At 33.3% G+C, this 20,211-nt stretch overlaps 1 long non-coding RNA gene across 1 annotated transcript; it reads left to right on the forward strand.

The window, feature by feature from the left end:
• Nucleotides 1-10,260: 10,260 nt before the first annotated feature.
• On the forward strand, nt 10,261-17,995 carry LOC127721517 (uncharacterized). Its single transcript, XR_007991287.1, has 3 exons — nt 10,261-10,585; nt 16,112-16,223; nt 17,266-17,995. It is a non-coding gene; the product is annotated as an uncharacterized LOC127721517 (long non-coding RNA).
• Nucleotides 17,996-20,211: the final 2,216 nt, after the last annotated feature.

The raw sequence follows: 20,211 nt of genomic DNA on the forward strand, positions 1-20,211 counted from the left end.
ATTCTATTAGTTTTATTGGAAAGAACCGGATCTGGGAAAAGTGCAACTGGAAATACCATTTTGGCAAAAAAAAAATGTTCCTGTCTAAGGCATCAGGATCATCTATATCAGAACAATTTCAATAAGCCAAAAACCATAGTGCTGGTCACAGATTATAGTTATCGACACTCCTGATTTATTTGACACCAAACTATCACAAGGTGAGACCACGCGAGAGATCATCCGTTGCATAAACATATCAACACCTGGACCTCACGCGTTTTTACTAGTACTAAGATTGGATCGTTTCACGCAAGAGGAAATTGACACTTTTTCCACTTTATTTGATTTATTAGAACAGATGAGTTCGTATGCAATTATTTTATTCACAAGATTGGGTGACTTGGAAGAGGAAAAAGACGTGTTTACCCTAAATGAAACAATATAAGTTTTCAACGTTTTGACTTGACTTTTCCGTCGATGGAACACACTACATTCCTCACTTGATGCGAGCACGTCAGTTTTTTAAGATATAAACATTATGCATCGATTTCAATTGCGGTTGTCACATGTCTCTCAAGGACTCGAGACAAACCTCCTTAAATGAAAACTTGCTTGCTTAAATATCATTAACGTATTGTCTAATTGAAAGGAGATGAGCAAGTTGTGTGTTTTTTAATTTTGGTTCATTTATATGTTTCGGAGTTTGGTGAGATGTCTGATTCGCAGAACTAGTATACATTATTGTTTAGAGGCCAGCTGAAATCCTCCTCCGGGTGCGGAATTATTTTCCTACGATAAAGACCCGTTGGTGGCTGTGGGTGTTTTCTGTTCAGGTTGTTGTCTCTTTAACACATTCTTCATTTACATTATAAATTCTATTGTTATCCCTGATTATGAAATGAAAAAAAATGCTCGAGGCAAAACCAAAGGTACTAATCGGTTTCGAAAAGACAGCAAACTCGTTTTATAATCAGTAAATAAGTGTTTATTTATACAAAACAATTTTCAAAGAAATCAAACAACCTGACCTAACAATAAAAAATACACATAAATATGCATACGATGTATGAAAAGGTGATTTTTTATTTGTGCTCTTTATTTTAATGTTATTAAATAATCAAACACGGTACTCTTGAATTCAGATGTCTATGCATTTGATTGCTTGTAACAAAAAAAAAAAAAAAAAAAAAAAAAAAAAAAAAAAAAAAAAACAGACGAGGAAGACATCGACAGATCCATACCATACATTTGTTCTGTTGACATGTCACTTTTAATGTAATAATATTTTATATCAATTTCGTAAGTAATGTGTCTAGTTTACATAAACTTCCTTTGGACATGTTGGACTTGAAATTGGATCCATATGTAGTTTTCATTTTTGTTTATCGTATATCGAAAACTACAAGGGAAAACGCTTTCGTTTCCAGTTTTTTGTTCTTAAGATGTAAAAAAAGGCAATTTCACTTCCGTCTTTTTTCTTCATTTTTGTACAAAATTAAATACGCATGAACGCAGAGATACAGATCAACATGGCCAGATGGAACCAACAAAAAGACTCACATTTTTAACCAAACACTGAACAGAAAACAACATGAAAAAATAAAGATTAGGGAAGGATAAGAAGTTCCTTCTGAAATTGTAGCACCAACCGTGTCATTTTTTTAAAGTAATTAAACTCTAATTAAGTTCCCATTTAATAATGTCATAAACAAGAAAAAGAGCACATGATTGGGATTATGACAGATAGTTTAAGCTAGCAAATTGTAAACTTTTTAGTTATATCAATATTCCAGCAGTGCATGCACATATGGTGTACATCTACAAGTTGATAAGAGACTTCAGGTGTTGCGTTTGTTTTTTTATCTCATTTGTGTATTGTTGTAGAAGGTGACTGCTGAAAATGAAGCTATTAAGTACATGTAATGGGTTTTATATAATAAAATTGGCAGCTTAACGGTTGCTATAATGAGTTGGTAACATTTGTAATCGGTATGAAATATCTGCGACACTGAACATGTTACATTCGTGGAAGACAAATCACGTCCCATTTTCCCAACCTTAACAAATTAAACCATTATTTATTCTAACCATAAGACATACGACTGGTGCACCATGTGGAACAAGATTTTCTTTTTTCTTATGAACATCTGAGATTACCCCATGAATTTTGATACGATCGTATTGTTTAGTCTTTTGTTATCTATGTAGCGTTTTTTTCTTAAAATGTCCTGTACCAAGTCAGGAAAATGGCAGTTGTTATCTTATAGTTCGTTTCTGTGTGTGTTGCATTGTCGTTTGTTTTTTGTTGCACTTCAGTGTTTCTGTTGTTTTGTTGTTTTCCTCTTATAGTTGATGTGTTTCCCTCGCTTTTTGTTTGTGACCCGGATTTGTTTTCTCTCGATCGATGTATGACCTTCGAATAGCGGTATGCTACTGTTACCTTTATTTGTAGATTGTTGTTAGTCTTTTCGCTCTTTTTTTACACATAAGTTTTGATTATCTCGCTGGCCACTTCCACTTTTTCTATCTTTGATGATTTGTCATCTGAGATGTTAAAACACAAACTTATTTGATATCGTCAGCAAGGTGTGTTTGTTGATATAATAATACTCAGTGTAGAAGTAAACTAGTGGTGTTTAATTGAACTACTAAACAATAAATCATTAAGTAATTTTCAGTATATTGGTCAACTTTCAGTGCTGTTCAGAGATTTTGCCTACAGTTAATTAAGATTCGATAAGTATATACCCAGACTGTAGAGTAAATGGTATTAACCTGAGTAAACACATAAAAAAATATGGAAATATTTAAATAGCAACTGCTCTCAAACTGAATGTACTGAAATCATGCTGTGTGAACATATCTGAATTTACAGCAGTGAACAAGTCTGCACATGACTTAATAAAAGGGAGGCGAAAGATACCAAAGGGACATTCAAACTCATAAAACATAATTATTTAGTTGCAGACTCTACGGATGTTGTTAAGATACAAAATAACATTTTAGACTAGAAATTATTTTCTAATGAAAGTGCAGCAGACATTTGTTTTCCAGTTAGATAAGAGCAATATGTTTAACTTTTGAGTAGACTACTTTATCATTTACAGTTGAAAATGAAGACTGTATTCGAATGGTTTTATTAGGAAAAACTGGATCGGGAAAAAGTGCAACAGGGAATACGGTTTTGGGCAATACAAAATTTGAATCAAGACTATCAAGTTCATCGATAACAAATCGTTGCACAGTCCGCAAAGGGAAGTTGGGGGACGTCAACTTGTTATAGTAGACACCCCAGGTGTATTCCACACGAACAACACAACCGATAAGTCCATGAATGAAATAGTTCGCTGTATCAATATGTCATCCCCAGGTCCACATGCTTTTCTTTTAGTTATTAAAGCCGATTGATTCACAGAAGCGGAAAGCAATGCCACTAATAGTCTTCTGTAGTTATTCGGTGACCATATATTTGCATTTACAGTACTGTTGTTGTTTTTACTTGACTTGATGACATAGAAGAAGACGGAATATCAATTGATACATTTGTCAAAGGTTCCACTGAAGCTCTAAATCGTTTGATAACGCGAGTTAATTTTCGATACATTGCTTTCAACAACAGAGGAACCACAATACAAAGTTATCTTATATTTCGTCATTGAAAACGCTTATAAATAAAATGCAACAGGAAAACGGAGAACAATAATATACAATTGATATTTAAGAAAGCAGATTCAATACGACAAGCAAAAATACGAATCGTAGAGAGAACAAACGAACATGAGAAGCTCCGAATAGTAGAAAATGCTGAAACTAAATTTAAGAATTTTATAAATAATGCAGAATGAACAAAATGTCGTCTTCAAGTTGAATTATCGAAACAAAAGGAACAGAGCACGAGTATGAAAACGGAGTGTCAAAAATCACGACAAGTAATATTAGGTATGCTACTGGACTGAACAAAAGCTTGTCATCAAAATGACCTATTCAATACCATAAAAGAAGAACAACAGAAAGTTGAATATAGATTAAATGACAGAAGCAGAAAGCAAAACAATAGTATTTAATTGTACGCAGCTTCTACTTGTCTCAATGACGAGAGGCAACTACAAAATTTTGAAGATGAAACAATGGTACATTTAAAAAACCAAAATAAATTTTCAAAGGCAGATGAAGGGAGCTACATATATTAAAATGGTCACACAAACATTGGATGAGGGAATATCTGAACTGAAAAGTCAACTATAACAAGAACAAGTAAATAGAACTATTCATCATGTTTAAGGAAAACAATGGGATAGAAGCAGAATGGCATGACAGAGTGATTCAGAAAAAAATACTTATGACTTTACGGATACCGGAGTTTCATACTCTACTAGTAGCGATTCAGGACTCATACATAGTGATTCTATGACAAGACAATGATTAAGGACTATTTCTTAAACAAAATAAATTGCTTCATTTCTCTAAACATTGTTGCTTTTAAATATGTTTTGGGAAAACGAAGAGATAGTTTCAGAATGGAAAGTCAGCAAAATCACATTATGGTAAGATCAGATAAGAATCAGCGTACAGATGCTGATGAGTTTCGTAAAATACCAGTCACTAGAACAGTTCCTTTGATACATGTTCATTTAGAACCAATTCTGATAAAAGTTGTTCTACTTTGGAACAGTTTCCACAGTTTTTTTCTAGAACAGTGTTTAACTTAGGAAATTGAGACAGTTCTTCCATAGAACAGATCCATACAGGTCTGCCATGAAACAGAGTATGATAGTTCTATCCTAGAACTGATTTTGATATTTATTCGTGAAATTTTTATTTGATTATCCCAAACCACATATGTGAGGAATAGAGAATTAATTTAGTTGTGTTGACCTTAAGAAAATATTTTCAAGTTTTTGGTTGTTGTTTCTTCATTAGTTTTACAAACTGTAGCTGAAAAGTCATTAAGCGTATTCCATAATTGACTACGAAATACAAACCAAATTATGTACCATTTCTTAAGATAGTGCAATGCCATAATGGTCCACCGTTGTAAAACAACTCACTGAGAAAATGATGTGTAATCCAAAAGGTTTACCTGTTATTAACCAAGTTAACATTAAAATAATTTTGAACGCATAAAAAATATCTTTTAAAGAATTCTATTTTTTTATCTAAAACATTTCTAACAGGAAAATCCAGTTATCGCTCCCTGTCTTGGTTTAAGACTGGTATAAAATAATGAGATGTGGTGTAGTTATGAAGGTCACAAATATCCAACAGAAACCAAATGACGTGGATTTTAGCAACTATAGGTCATCGTATGGCCTTCAACAATGAGCAAAACCTAAATAGCATAGAAAGCTGTAAAAGAGAAGTGTTATATACCAAAGGAGTATTTAAAATCATAAATCGAAAACAAACTGACAATGCCATGGAAAAAAGCGAAAAACAACCAAAGGACACAAACCCCGACATAACAAAATATAAAACATTTCAAACGGGAAAAACAACGACTTTATTCATGTACAAGACAACAAACGAAAAACAATATATACATCAAGAAACAAAAAGAACTGCTATAAATCATAAGCAGAGAGCTCATTTAATTTGTGTCATTTAGAACTGTTCGACGCTTGAACACAATCTTACATTTCAACCTTAGAACTAACTTTTCTCAGTTTACAATAGAACAAGTTGTTTTTGCAGTTCTGCGTTAAAACAGATTCAGAGACAGTTCTACCATCTAACAATTCCACGGTAAACTGATACACATACCATCTGTACCCTTCGTATGGAGTTTATATATCTCAGCTAAAAGTTACGCTCGGACATATTCACACTTTACTGATTTCAGTATCAGGAGTGTGCTTCTCATACAACATGTACAAACAGTGGTGCAAAATCCTGCATTCTCGCAATTTCCTGGAACTTAAAATTACCTCATGGAAATCTCCATGTCATTGAGTAATAAGTCAACTTTTGAAAGTAGATTTGAAATCTATAATAAGAGAAAAACAAAGAAGTACTGTTGGCTTAAATATTTGTTTTTTTCTAATGTGCATAGGGTAGAGCTTGATTAAATTAAATTTAAAATAATATTCGTTGCTAGTAAGTAAAGGTTAAAAAGGGTGGTAAAGGGGAGGGGGGACTTGCATGGAAAAAATGTTAAATACAAAGAAGGAATAACAACTTGCATGATAAACAATGTACGATAACGAATGCATATCAAAAGGTGGAAACCTTTATCTGGCCAGTATATATATATATATATATCTACGTTTGAAGTCCCGAAATCTACAAGGAAAAGCATCAAATTATTTCCGATTTCTTTTTTATTAACTTCCAAAACGAGAGTCTTTTAATTTTACCAAGCACGGAAACAAGCACTTTAAATCTCGAAGCATGTAAAATAAGCACTTTCTCGAAGGACGTATAATTAAATTTGGGGAACACGTTTAACGAGGCACCAGTCTTGCACGGCCGAATTCAAAATAAAAAAGCGAAGAACACGTTGATCGTTAAAAAAAACAACAACCGGCGAACACGTTGCACGAAAATTACCCTTTACCACCCCGCTAAACTTAGTTTGACTGGACTGTTATGACGACATATGTAATTAAGACTATACATACCTCACAGGAAAATGAAAAGAATGGATCGTTTTCAATGGCCTGTTTAGAACGTCATATTTTATTTCGTTAGTTATTTTGATGTCTTCAGAAAAGATGTCAGGACTGGATATAAGGAGGCATAGAAGACGTGACAATTGTTTTATGACACCCTGAGGACTCAGCCATTTTAGTTGTTTGCATCAGCAACATAATCACTATGCTGGTTCCGTAAATAAATTAGTAGTTCTAGGAATGGAATATAGCTTCAAAGGGATTATCAAAATTTTTGTATAATACTTTTTTATTTAGTTTTAAATTATTACAGTAACTTTAGTTTTTATTTTTACTAGATTTGCCATATTTTATTTTTGTCAAATTTTCTATGTGTACGCAACTGCGTTTTTGCTTACGGGTTGCTACGCGCCTGCTCTGACAGTTTTGAAGATATGACATAACTGATTTAATTGATTCTACTTTCAACAACGTTACTTCTTTAGTCAGGTGATTTACATGTTTATTCATTGTAATGTTATATGGTTGCTAGTTATATATAGGTGAGAAAACATATAAGACCACTTTCTACATACTGATTCCAAAAATATGCATTACCTTCTCATTCCTCTTTGAAATAAGTGCAAATATCAACAACTTCCGTTTTACATCATGTTACTTTCGGTTGACAATTTGTAATGATATATTCCTCTTATTTTATGCACCAGTTGGTTTAATCATGCCTTAGTCTCAAGATGTTACAATCAATAAATGTTCTATTAAATATGTCAGGGGTAATAAGTGCTATGCATGTCTCAGGATCGCTATGAACCAAATATGCCATATCTTCACAATTACCAAAACATTTATATATATATTTCGACTCTTCAAAATTAAGGAGTCAATCCTAAATTGAGGTAAATTGTCTGGCCTTCCAAATACCGTTTCGATTCCTAACATCAATGAAGAGACATTAATTTTCGAAATCCGGATATGGTGTACCAATTGTTGCACCTTATGCTTGCTAAAGTTTTAGTCCTTTATTCTTTCTTCACAAGTTACCTCAATTTCATCAGGCGCTTGTTGATCCCAACAGCATTATATCCTACTATGTAACAAGTCAGGAAAATGGCCATTGTTATATCATAGTTCGTTTCTGTGTGTGTTACATTTTAGTGTTGTGTTTCTGTTGTGTCGTTGTTCTCCTCTTGTATTTGATGTGTTTCCCTCAGTTTTAGTTTGTAACCCGGATTTGTTTTTTTCTCAATCGATTTATGAATTTCGAATAGTGGTATACTACTGTTGCCTTAACTTAGGTAACCAATATATAGTTGGGACCTTCAAATGTTCAAAAGAGGCCTTAAGGTTAACTGTGGTAGTGACATAATTATTTACTACTTGACTCTCTGTGGAGCGCAAGGCCTTGATGTAGTTGAATGTATAATTTCATTCTAAGGGACTTCCGTGTAGCATTTACGTCATACCTACTCTATATTGTTGGCTGTTTTGTCAGTCGATACGAAAACAAAACGCTTTGCGAGTACTTTAATTTTGTTTTTAATCCTAGAAATGGTCGTGTTACTTACTCTTTTATCTATTTCTAAATAATTTTCAAAATGTGATATGCGAATATCAACAATATTCAGACATATGTTTAAATAGGAATCCCGTTTACACCAAAAGGATGAAAGAGCATCTTTAAAGACCTGGCGACACTCTTTCCAATTTATTTTCGAAGGTGGACAATATTATGGTCCTTTTTTAGAAAGTTTATAACCTCTCCGTCTTGAACGATGTTGAGTTCCCCTGTAATTATATGGCCATAGGGATCATATCAAAACTTCAATGTTTCACAGTCTCGTGTTGATAATAAACTCCTCATAGATACCAAGATTGAAATTTTGTATGCCAGACGCGCGTTTCGTCCACAACAGACTCATCAGTGACGCTTGAATCAAAAAGTTGAAGAAGCTTTATTTTCTATACTGACATCTGATAAAACTGACGTACAATTAAAAATTAAACTTCTAATGGTTTGTTATAAGAACAGGAAATTGTAGATGGCTCTATGTTGCAAAAATGTGGAGATATAAAGTTTTGAACGGTAGAGTCATTAAAAATATACTTGACAAATTCATAAAATAAATACCTCTAATAATGTATTTTTTTTTAGAAAATATCTTTACGATCTTCAAGTTTGTCAATTCGAGGGAACAGTCTATGGTGACATAAAGCTATAATGATACATGTACACTAAAATTTTGGATTGAAAAACGATATTGTACCACAGTCGTTATAAATATTATAATATTTACTTATTGGCATTTGGCCAAATTTGCATAATAATTGATAACTACCATAATTGTTTCTAAATATAGATAAAAGATCATCAAGTGAAAAATTAGAAAGATGTTTATTTTTTTTATTGCGGTTAATGCGATTGCCATGAGACCTATGCTTGAGTTGTCTTTTATCAACAATAGTCATGATATCAATATAGGAAGTTTCAAATATGTTCCCTTGTCCCAATGTTATTGTCATTTAGACCTAGGGGATACGCTTTCTGAAGTCCTCTAATCCACAACAGTTCGAAAATAACACTGTTTCCAAAATTATAAGGTTTCTATGTAATTTCGGTTGACAGGAAATACAAGAATAGTTTGCCTCTTCCGGTTTACACAATGCCACATCCGGTGTTATATGCTAGTTTACTTTCAACTGACTCTAAAATGTATGGTCTTTACACAATGAAATACGTGCAAAAGGACTTCTTGTGTTGATCTTTTATAATACCTAGATCAATCATTGTTTTCATTTGAACAAAATCTACGTATATTTTTTATATAATTATCAGACAGTTTCCACATATTTTTTTCGTTCATTGTCCTGAAATTGTCATTGGTTGCCACATTGCAAGTCAGGGTCAATGTGACATACAAAACGTCGTTACACTTCTTGAAATTACTTACTCGGCGTTAATTTACTTTAATCTGACCTAATGTTGAAAGTCCCAAAAGGCAAAGATTGCTCGTTTTATTGTCTAAATGCACCAAAATGTTACTCTATGACATCACAAATTTACTTGATGATTGTTTTCAAGATACATTTGTCGTTTACACATGATTTTGTTATCATTTACTCTTGATTGATTGTTTGATTAACTAAATATTTGGTGTTTAACGCCACTTTCAGCACTATTGGCTATTTCGTAGCTGCTAGTTTGTATTGGTGGAGGCAGACTGAGTGTTCTAAGAGAACCAACGACTTTGGCAGAAAAATTGGCAGTCCTAGTCAACTAAGATTGAAGTCGGAAGCATCAGCCACTTAAGTGAGGGGTTCGAACTCACAACTTCCGTGTTGACAGGTTGGTGATGCAATGGATGAACTATTTAGGCCGTTCGCCCACTGAGGTCCCCATTTACTCTAAAGAAACAGTGTAAAAATGTAAAGGTTAGAAAACGAAATTCAAATTACCCCCTGCAGATTTTGTTTTTATGGCTTTTTTATCTTTTTAATTTTTAATTGTTTTCGGGTGTTTTGTGCTATTATCTCATTGTTTATACCAAACATCTCTTCTAATCATATACATGTAAGTAGCCTAATCGCCCTTATTATTTCCGAATAATGTAAACAAGGAAGCAAACGAGCAAAGGGATTTGCATTCACACACGGTACCGTTAATGTGTAAGATAGATGTACAATTCATTTCAAATGTACACATCTTGTTATCAGTTGTCAAGATGACATATAAAATAACACATGGATTTTTAATTTTAAAGAACATTGTAATCTCGATGCAATCAGCAACAAAATAATCAATTCAAATCGTTCTTTAAAGAAATGTAAACATTAGAATGTGCAGTGTTTGTGGACAAAGGAATTGTGTCGCTTGCAACTTCCTCGATATTTTTTTTACAAATAACATTATGTTCTACATTTTTTTAAAAAAGTAATAAAAATGCTACTGCGGAGTTTTATATCGTTTGGGATTTTAGCATTTACACCACCAGTACTAGGTATGCATTAACTAAATAGAACAATATTATAATTTTATTTTCGGTGTGTGTAGTTTGATTGTTCAAAATTGTAAGATACACTTTATTCAACTCTTCTACATATGTTCATTTTGATTTACTGAGTAAATATTAGTGGTTCCCATGATTTGATTCATTTCAATTTGAAGCTTCCGCTTTCATAATCACTTGAATATTTATTTTGCTGGACGATGTATGATGTATGATACTGCACATACCACGTGTTCGTTGTACTTTAAGGTACACCGGAGTTAGGATTTCCATTTTGCAATCTTGTATATATTTTGATCTACATACATGCATCCTGCTTCATCAGCAGTACTAATAGCCGACATTACGATCGGATATTGGTTTACTGACATTTGCACTCGGTAATTGTGCAATACTTCAAATCCTCGGTTATCAATAACATTTCTATGCCGAAATCCTTGCTCAACAGTTAAACTCCGGTGTACCCGATAGAATTACAACGAACACGTGACGTTTGCGGTATCATGCGCATAGAATCGGAGCCATTACCGATGAAACGCCATTAATATCATCCGCCCAATACAACATGATTTTTAAATATTGCCTTATACGAATAGAAAATGGTCTTTCATAATAATGCATTTTTTACAAAAACTGAGCCTCATAGGTTAACACCCTATTATTACGACAGATGCAATAGGAATTGTGTTTCTGGTCGTTATCGTATAAAGCAGATTTGTGTCTGCGTTTCCAATTGTCATTGACATATAACTAATTTTGCAATCGGGTATAGTGAAAATATGTCACCTGCTTCATAAGCACTCCAATAGCCAGCAATAGGATGGAATATTGGTTCACTGACTTTTGATTTATGATCATGATAATGAAAATTATACCGGAAACATGGTTTGTTTTGTATTCGACGTTTGGTATTCTCTAGAAACATCTAATTAAAAATCAGATAACATTCCATCTTTTACTGCGTCATATAATCATTTTTAGATCAGCTTTCACCAGCGCCAAATTTTTATTGCATTTAAAATAAAGACGGATAAATGCAATTGATGCTAAAAAACTAATTCTAGGATCTTTACAGTGATATTAATATTATAACTAATGGAGTTGCAATTTTAATTTTTGAAAAGTATACCAAATCTACCATATTTAACAATAGGGAGTTTATGAAAATTTAGCAAATATGTAATATGGCTGCAGAAACATTGACTAAACGGTTGATAATACATTCAAAGAAGGAATAATTGTCTCCTATCTTTTTTAGGAGGGGGTGGGGTGCGGTGTGGAGGGGCTTTATCCAAATGTAATTAACTGAGTGTAAAATACCATTTTCTTTATATTTAACTATTCCACCCGTTCGTTGGATTGATTCTGGTCTGCAAATCGCGCATTGTCAAAACTAAGGACAAAAACAAATTTGAATTAAATAAAAAACAATATGTAGGTTATGTAAACTAGGTCATCGGTAGTTCTACAGAACTGAAAATTGTGTGTATTTGATTCATGTTCGGTCGTATTTGGACCGTTAAATTCGCTGGCTGGTGTAGGAAAAGCGCCACACTCTTTGCACGTTTAAATTACTTTGCAACAACATTATATGGGTCTATAGGTGGCCCCCTGTTACTGGTGTTTACCCCTGTGACTGTTGTTTACAAATATTAAATACTTTCCGTCTTGCAATAAAAGCCGTGATAGACAGGGTGACTATAAGTTTATTTAGCCTAACATGGAGAATACAGTGGCGTTTTATAACCAAAGAAGCCTTAAATTGACAATTACATTTTTTGTACATTGTAAAATTACTGAGAGGACCCTTTCCTTCAGGGAGTTGCATCTTTAGCCTTATTTTCAAAACTAATTTTAAGTTGGTTCGTGTAAGAACAGCTTTAGCATCATTACAGTAGGGCTTCACATCACATTTCCACTATTTCAAGATTTGAAATAAAAGAGGGAAACTATACATGTACCTCGTATGTACATGAGACTCTAATTTAACAAAATGGGAAAAAGGTTGACAATTAAGTTTAGAATAATTGGCAACATTTAATTGTACAAATTGTACGTTCAAAGACAACCTGAAGAAAACAACAGACAAATCATAATGTAGTCTGGGGGAGGGGTGGACAATTTTCCAAATGAATACTCTGGCCTAATATAAACTGGAAAAATCGTTGACATGATGAAAATGAATACTTTGTCATGCAAAATGCAGGAAACAATTGTGTAAAATATGAAAGTGAATAAAAGAAAAGAAGGATATGGGATAGCCATCAATGCAAAAGATCAGTACATGCAAAGCAAAAAAACACAAACAACAAAGGAACAGCTTATTGCTGTTCTTCATCTCAAGCCAGTCTAGTTACAGGAATGAATAAAAGTTCCATCCAGAAAAAAAAACTTCTTGTCCTCCCCACTCCACCCTGACAATCAAATGGAGGTCTTCTAAATTATAAATTGGAAAGAAAATATCAATAAATTATCCGTTATCGTAAATCAGATATTAACAGCACAATATCCATAAAATTACAGCGACCCTATGGTAGTAAAAAGACAATTTTGATATCGATATTACTGACATTCTGGTACTCAGTCAGGTAAAAGCAACTTTAAGAAGTAAACCAAGCTTACAACCGGTGCAATTTTTTTGGGAAAAATCCTCTGTTTTCCAATTATTTTAATGTTTAGAAAATATAACACAGTTATTTCACCCCGAATTGAAGCGATTTTAAGCTTGCATTTACTTGACCTGGTACCAGAATGTCTTACCACAGAGTAGGTAACCTATCGAAATATTATGTTCCCTGAAGTCAAAGTCGGCAATATGAAAATAGTTTATTCAAATAAAAAAAACCCGTTGTGTTAATTTACGATTTACATATTTAATCAATAATTAATTTCCCTGGATATGCTCAGAGTAAATAAGATCGATCGCAATCCTAGGATACAAACATAAATATATCGAGCAAAAAATAGCTATATAATCATTTAAAGTCAACATTTTCTAAAGAAGATAAGAGCTTTAAATTGTTGTATTTCTATTTACATAATTTTTATAACCTGTGTAATCTAACAAACGGATATAATGACAAAATATGTCGTGTCACGCTCCATTTCCGCAATCTGCATGTTAATTAATATCAGGAAGAAGGCGGGTTGTAATTTGCTGAATAATCAGATACAAATCGAACATTTAAAAAAGAATGCGGAAAGATTTAAACTATTAAGTTTACTTTATTTCAATTGAAATCTTTTTTGTCGCTTGTGATAAATACAACACAAGACGTACAATTGAGGCACACAAAAATACAGGAAATAAATAATACAAACAAACCAGATTAGTAGATACATCAACAGGTCCCGGCCCTGTCCTTCGTTCGAAAGATTTTTGTTTATATAGGAACCAAAATCATAAAATTTGTATAATCGGGTCTCATTGGATGCATGTACAATGTATGCAAACATTTAATAAATTAAAACATTACATTTAAACTAAATAGTATTACTATACAGCAATGCACATTTATGGTACTACGTACATTCTGTCGATACTTATATTTTTGCATCGTATAAATAAAAAAATAAGATGAGGTGGTATGATTGCCTTGAGACAATTCTCCACAAGAGACCAAATGACACAGAAATTAACAACTATAGGTCACCGTGTGGCCTTCAACAATGAGTAAAATCCATACCGCAAAGCCAGCAATAAAAGGCCCCGAAATGACAAATGTAAAACAATTAAAACGAGAAAACTAACGGCCTGATTTAAATATAAAATAATGAATGAATATCAAGATTTTCTCTTCTTACACTAAATAGATTGGATTTGTACTTTTTGATAATTTTAGCCCTGGGTACCAGATTTTTAATTAGATGCAATCAGCTTTGAACTACATTGTAGTTTCCGTAAATGTGGGAACTCTCAGGTTGGTAATTTGAGTCTTAATTGTTTTTTGTTAGTTGTTGTTTTTTTTTTTTTAATATTTTGTGTCGATCTGCTGAGTCAATCTTTTTCCACAATGTTTTATAGTTTGATCTATTGTTGTGCGATTACACCAATTTCCAAGGTAATGATGAGAGTTGGGTATACGCTATCATTTTTAACACCTCCACAATCTGTATGAGAAAAAAAGTAAAATAACAAAAATAACAAACACCAAGGGAAATTCCAAACGGAAGGTTCTTTATAAAATGACAAAATCAAAAGCTCAAACACATGAAACGAATGGAAAACAACAGTCACATTCCTGACTTGGTACAGGCATTTCCTTATGTAGAAAATGGTAGATTAAACCTGGTTTTATAGACAGCTAAACCTCTCACTTGTATGACAGTTGATATCCTATCCCCAATCAGGACCATGTTATTCAGTGGTTATCGTGTGTTGCTGTATACATGTATCAAAACATGTGTGTATCTGTTTGTTGTATTGTACATTAATCAGGCCGTTAGTTTTCTTAGTTTGAACTGGTCATGTCGGGTCCTTTTATAGCTTGCTATGTTTAGAAATAAGAAAATGTGGTATGATTGCCAATAAGACAACTCTCCACAAGAGACCAAATGACATAGAAATTAACAACTATAGGTCACCGTACGGCCTTCAACACCGAGCAATGCCCATACCGCACAGTCAGCTATAAAAAGCCCCGAAATGACAAACGTAAAACTATTCGAACGAGAAAACTAAGGGCCTAATTTATGTACAAAATAATGAACTTGAAACAAATATGTTACACAGCAATAAACGACAACCACTGAATTACAGGTTCCTGACTTGGGACAGGCACATACAGAATGTAACGGGGTTAAACTCGTCTGAAGGCGCCAACCCTCCCCTAACCTTGGACAAAGATGTAACAGTACAACATAAGAACAAACTATAAAATTCAGTTGAAAAAGGCTTAACTCATCATATGGATACAAATAGAAATACATTTTACAAAAACACAGAGTGGACGTGGACGGGTACTTATACATCCCTAAACAAAAGAAATCACAACAAAAAGACACCAAGTACAGATCTGAGCGTACTCTCAGTTCTGAAAGCTGGTTCAAAGCAAATAACTAATAAAAAAAATCATGCAGAAGACCGTACGGTGGTTCTCACTTTTACGTCATTTGGTCTCTGGTGGAAAGTTATCCCATTCGCAATCATACCACATCTTAATTTAAATAACAATTTTCGCTATTCCTTTTAGCTTTACTAAATGTCATGCAATATTGAATAACGAGATCTTTTTTGTTTTGTTTTTGTTGATTTTTTTAAGAGTTGATGGTAAGTATTGCTGGTCTGTATTTAAGTATTCACAATCTCTGACAATAGGTCCATACTAACTGCGATTTAAAGATAAAGATATTATTTATGTCTGATTGATGGATTTTTTATTTCAATATTTATTGCGTTGCGGCTACTTTATTGACATATACAGAATATCTTGTTTATAATATAAGCAATCTTGAGACAAAACACTTCCAAAATACTCTTCAATTATGCAATAGTATAATCGTTCATTTTCATTGTAGGCGTGTCAGTATACGATGGATATGACATGTTTATCATCGTCTGGGGATCAGTGGCTGGAATTGCTACTCTGACTATATTTGTTATCATAATATACATCTATATTAAAATAAAGTAAGTCAGTACGAAAACTTTACAAGTAGTTTAAAATCACCGTTGAAAGGTTATGAGGGTCTGGATGGGGGTCCTTAATTTCTTTTTCTTTAGTTTTTGATACCATTTTTCTCTACTCTATTTATTTTGCCCATTATTCTCTTTTCTTTATATTTTAGCACCCTGATTCTTTATTGTTTTTGAATGGTTTTACACTAGTAATTTTTTGGGGTTCTTCATAGCTTGCTGTTCGGTATGAGCTAATGCTCCGTGTTGAAGGCCGTGCCTTGACCTATAATGGTTTACTTTTATAAATTGTAACTTGGATGGAGAGTTGTCTCATTGGCACTCATACCACATCTTTCTATATCTTTTGTAGATTTTACTCTATTCTTTATTCTTTTAACCATTCATTATCACTTTTTGCCAAAAAATCTCTGTTCTGTATTTCAACCCCATTCAGACTCTCGTTTACCGCCTGATTAAAAAATACAGAAATTTCACAACTTGTTTATCTGAAAATGGACAGACTTTATAATGTTATATGAATTGAAGGGTGTTTTAGTCGTCATTGTTACACGACGAAATCTATTCCAGTGGTGAAAAGTACATCGTAGTTACCTTTCACACTTGTCGATTGTTACAAATAATAGAAATATAACTTATGATGGCATCCTAAAATTCAGTGAAATATTTGCTAGTCTCTAAACATTGTATAAACAGAGACAAGAAAACATATCCGATTTTGTTTATATAGCTGACAAATAAGGTTTTAGTTTTTCTCATGGTTGAAGTTCGTAAGGTGAATTGTAATTGCCTTAATCCGCGTTATCTGAACTCAATAGATGTCTTGCTGACAATCTTACCATTCCTTCTCATCTTATAGTAAAACAAAACAAAAACAAAAGAACATAAACAAAACTGAACTGAAAAGGTAGCCTAGTACATGAAATATCTTGGATCCCCTCATAATATTACATAAGATGATTCACTTCTTTATATGCAGTAGAAATTCTTACTGCATAGAACAAAGATAAAACATATACGTATTACAATTTTATAGCACAGATATAATAGCTTCAATACAACGAATGGTGTCTACTGAGGATAAACAAGAAACTTACGAGACTCCAGATGCAAGAAGAGACAGTCATATTTACAATCCAGATCAACATGGTGATGACAATGAAAGTGACAATCATCAATATCTAGAAGTTCGATCATCGACCACTAGCGATATTACGAATACGTGTTCGACCAATGACGATACTCAGAGCCGGTTATCGACCAAGCCAACTTCAGGCGATATTCGGAATCAATTACTGTACACTGGAAATATTCCAAATCGATTAACTGGTAAAAAAGTAGAAACACATGGCGAAGTCGATCAAAATCGATCTGGGGATCAGAATCGTGAAACAGTATATGAAATTACCGACCTTGATAACTCAAGCTGATCAACCCAAATTAAAAACGTCAGCTAAAAATACTATAAACAGTATGCTTATAAGTTAACCTATTATTCTTCATTTTCAATTGATTCTTTTTAAAAATGCCAGTACTGTTTAACCTGTTCACATTTCATGTAATACAACAAAAGATGCTTGGAGAAGCGACATAGCTGAACATTTTATTCTCTCGACCTCGTCTCGTGGGGCTATTGCCGGGGTTTCTAAAAAAAAAGCTATTGAATAATTTACGAAGTACAGCAGCAAAACTAACTAAAAGATATAAAATATTTATAACTTATACTTCAATTAGTAATCGATTAGATGTATAAAGTATTAACTGATGCATTGTTCCATGGTAAACATTGGGTTATCTTTCGTTTACCAGAACAAAAGTTTCAACTGGAAAAATATTTGGAGTTTAGTATGACGTCCATTATCACTGAACTAGTATACATATTTGTTTAGGGGCCAGCTGAAGGACGCCTCCGGGTGCGGGAGTTTCTCGCTGCATTGAAGACCCATTGGTGGCCTCCGGCTGTTTTCTGCTCTATGGTCGGGTTGTTGTCTATTTGACACATTCCCCATTTCCATTCTCAATTTTATAAAATAAGGCGGGGAAAGCCGTGTCTGTTGTTTGTTTAATTTCTAGTTGTGAAGGATATATATACATTGTAATGGACCCCAATCAGAATAGTTTGGATTGTTAATTTGATTGTATATAAATGAAGGAACTAAAAAAGCAGAAAAAATGAAGGGTCCGTGAGCTTGTTTTGAAGATATAAGCCATTGAAAATTTGGCGGGAAATAATTCTCTCTAGAGTTTTCATACATTTTACATTGGCACCTTTTTTCTGTCAAAAACTATGAAAAAATAACAAGGATTTTATAAGATTTTAAACTATATGTTATCAAATTATGGAAAGAAAAGTGGGTGTTAGCGTGCAAAATTTTTAAAGGCACCACATGGATTAAACCAGAGGATTCCGAATATCTGGTAAAAATTCAAAAACAAGGGGAGCGAACATCTTTTTTTTATTCTTTTAGTTCAGGAACGTGCAAGAAGACCTACATTATTATCGATCGTCATTCTTTTGTCAAGTCAGATCACTTGAAAAAAACAATGCTAGATTTTTCAGTCTGAATAATTATTAACAAAAGTGTTGCCGGCAGCTTTCCATCACAAATAAATGCATACTTCCGCATTCATTTAATTAATTTATTGATCATGATAATTTCGGACTGAAATCTTTAATATACGTTATTGAAGCTTGAGTTGGTACAAGTACTGCTCTTTAACTGACAGTTCCTGCGATTACCATCGACCAAGGTACCAGTTCTTCGGTATTACTGTATCATGATTTAAATTTACTTTTTTAAGCGAAATTTTTCAATATATGCATTACTGAATTGTACTTAAACCTAAATTACAATTTCCTGAGACAATGGAGCTTATAGATAGCTGTGAATGCTATGTTATTGCTCTGTTAATGCCTCACACTATTTGTCTATATGACTTCCTAAACTTACTGGATGAGAATTTTGCAAGATATGCTTGTTGTATATACTGAATAAGCGATATACATTTGTAATTTAATTTTGGATGTAACACGTCTTCTGATTGGCTGAAAGTGTTTTGTCTATCAGCTCATAGACATAATTTTGTCATGTGACCGTGACGTCATCAATGTTTTTATCATGATTTACGCCTCTTTAGAATTAAATTATAAGGAATGACTGTAATATTCAGTGTGCACCACATTTTTGATGTTATTTCTTCATAGACAGAAAAAATATTACAGTCATTCCTTAAGTAATATAAATGAATTTTTCATTTGAACTACTGTCATACAAAGTGTTGTGCATTAACAGAACATTTTTTAAGTTATATCACTATACACATGTAATGTCCCTGCTTTTATAGTTTGTCATAGCTATTTAGGTCATTTTAGGAAAAGCAATAATTGAAAGAAGCTCAGCCATGTGCATTAAGTTCGAGCGCAAAAAATCCCGCCTCCTTTTATGTGAGAAAAAAATTTTAAAACAAGATGTAAAATCAAGGACCAATTTTCTACAACTGAAAACAAACCACACAAGTCCATTCGGGGAGGGGGAATTCACAATTTGATTTTATATTAACGTATCATATGTTTTCTCTGTCACAATGTACGAACGCCCTTGTTACATTTTGTATTACTACTCCTAAACATGTCCATGGAACAATATGCTGCCTTAAGATTATTTTTTTTGAGGGGTCACTGTTCAATAGTAAAGATATCCAAGTGGTTTCTTCGTTTCACCTCTCAATGTCGACATTCTTTTGTTTTCAATAACTGAGCAGGAACCTGATGTCCAGTGGTTGTCGTTAGTTGATGTGGTTCATAAGTGTTTTTCGTTTTTTTTTTATATAAATTAGACCGTTGGTTTTCCTGTTTGAAAGGTTTTACACTAGTCACTTTGAGGGCCCTTTATATCTTGCTGTTAGGTGTGAGCCAAGGCTCCGTGTTGAAGGCTGTACTTTGACCTACAATGGTTTACTTTTACAAATTGTGACTTGGATG

Source organism: Mytilus californianus, unplaced genomic scaffold (genome assembly GCF_021869535.1).
Source record: "Mytilus californianus isolate M0D057914Y unplaced genomic scaffold, xbMytCali1.0.p SCAF_12, whole genome shotgun sequence".
NCBI lineage: Eukaryota > Metazoa > Mollusca > Bivalvia > Mytilida > Mytilidae > Mytilus > Mytilus californianus.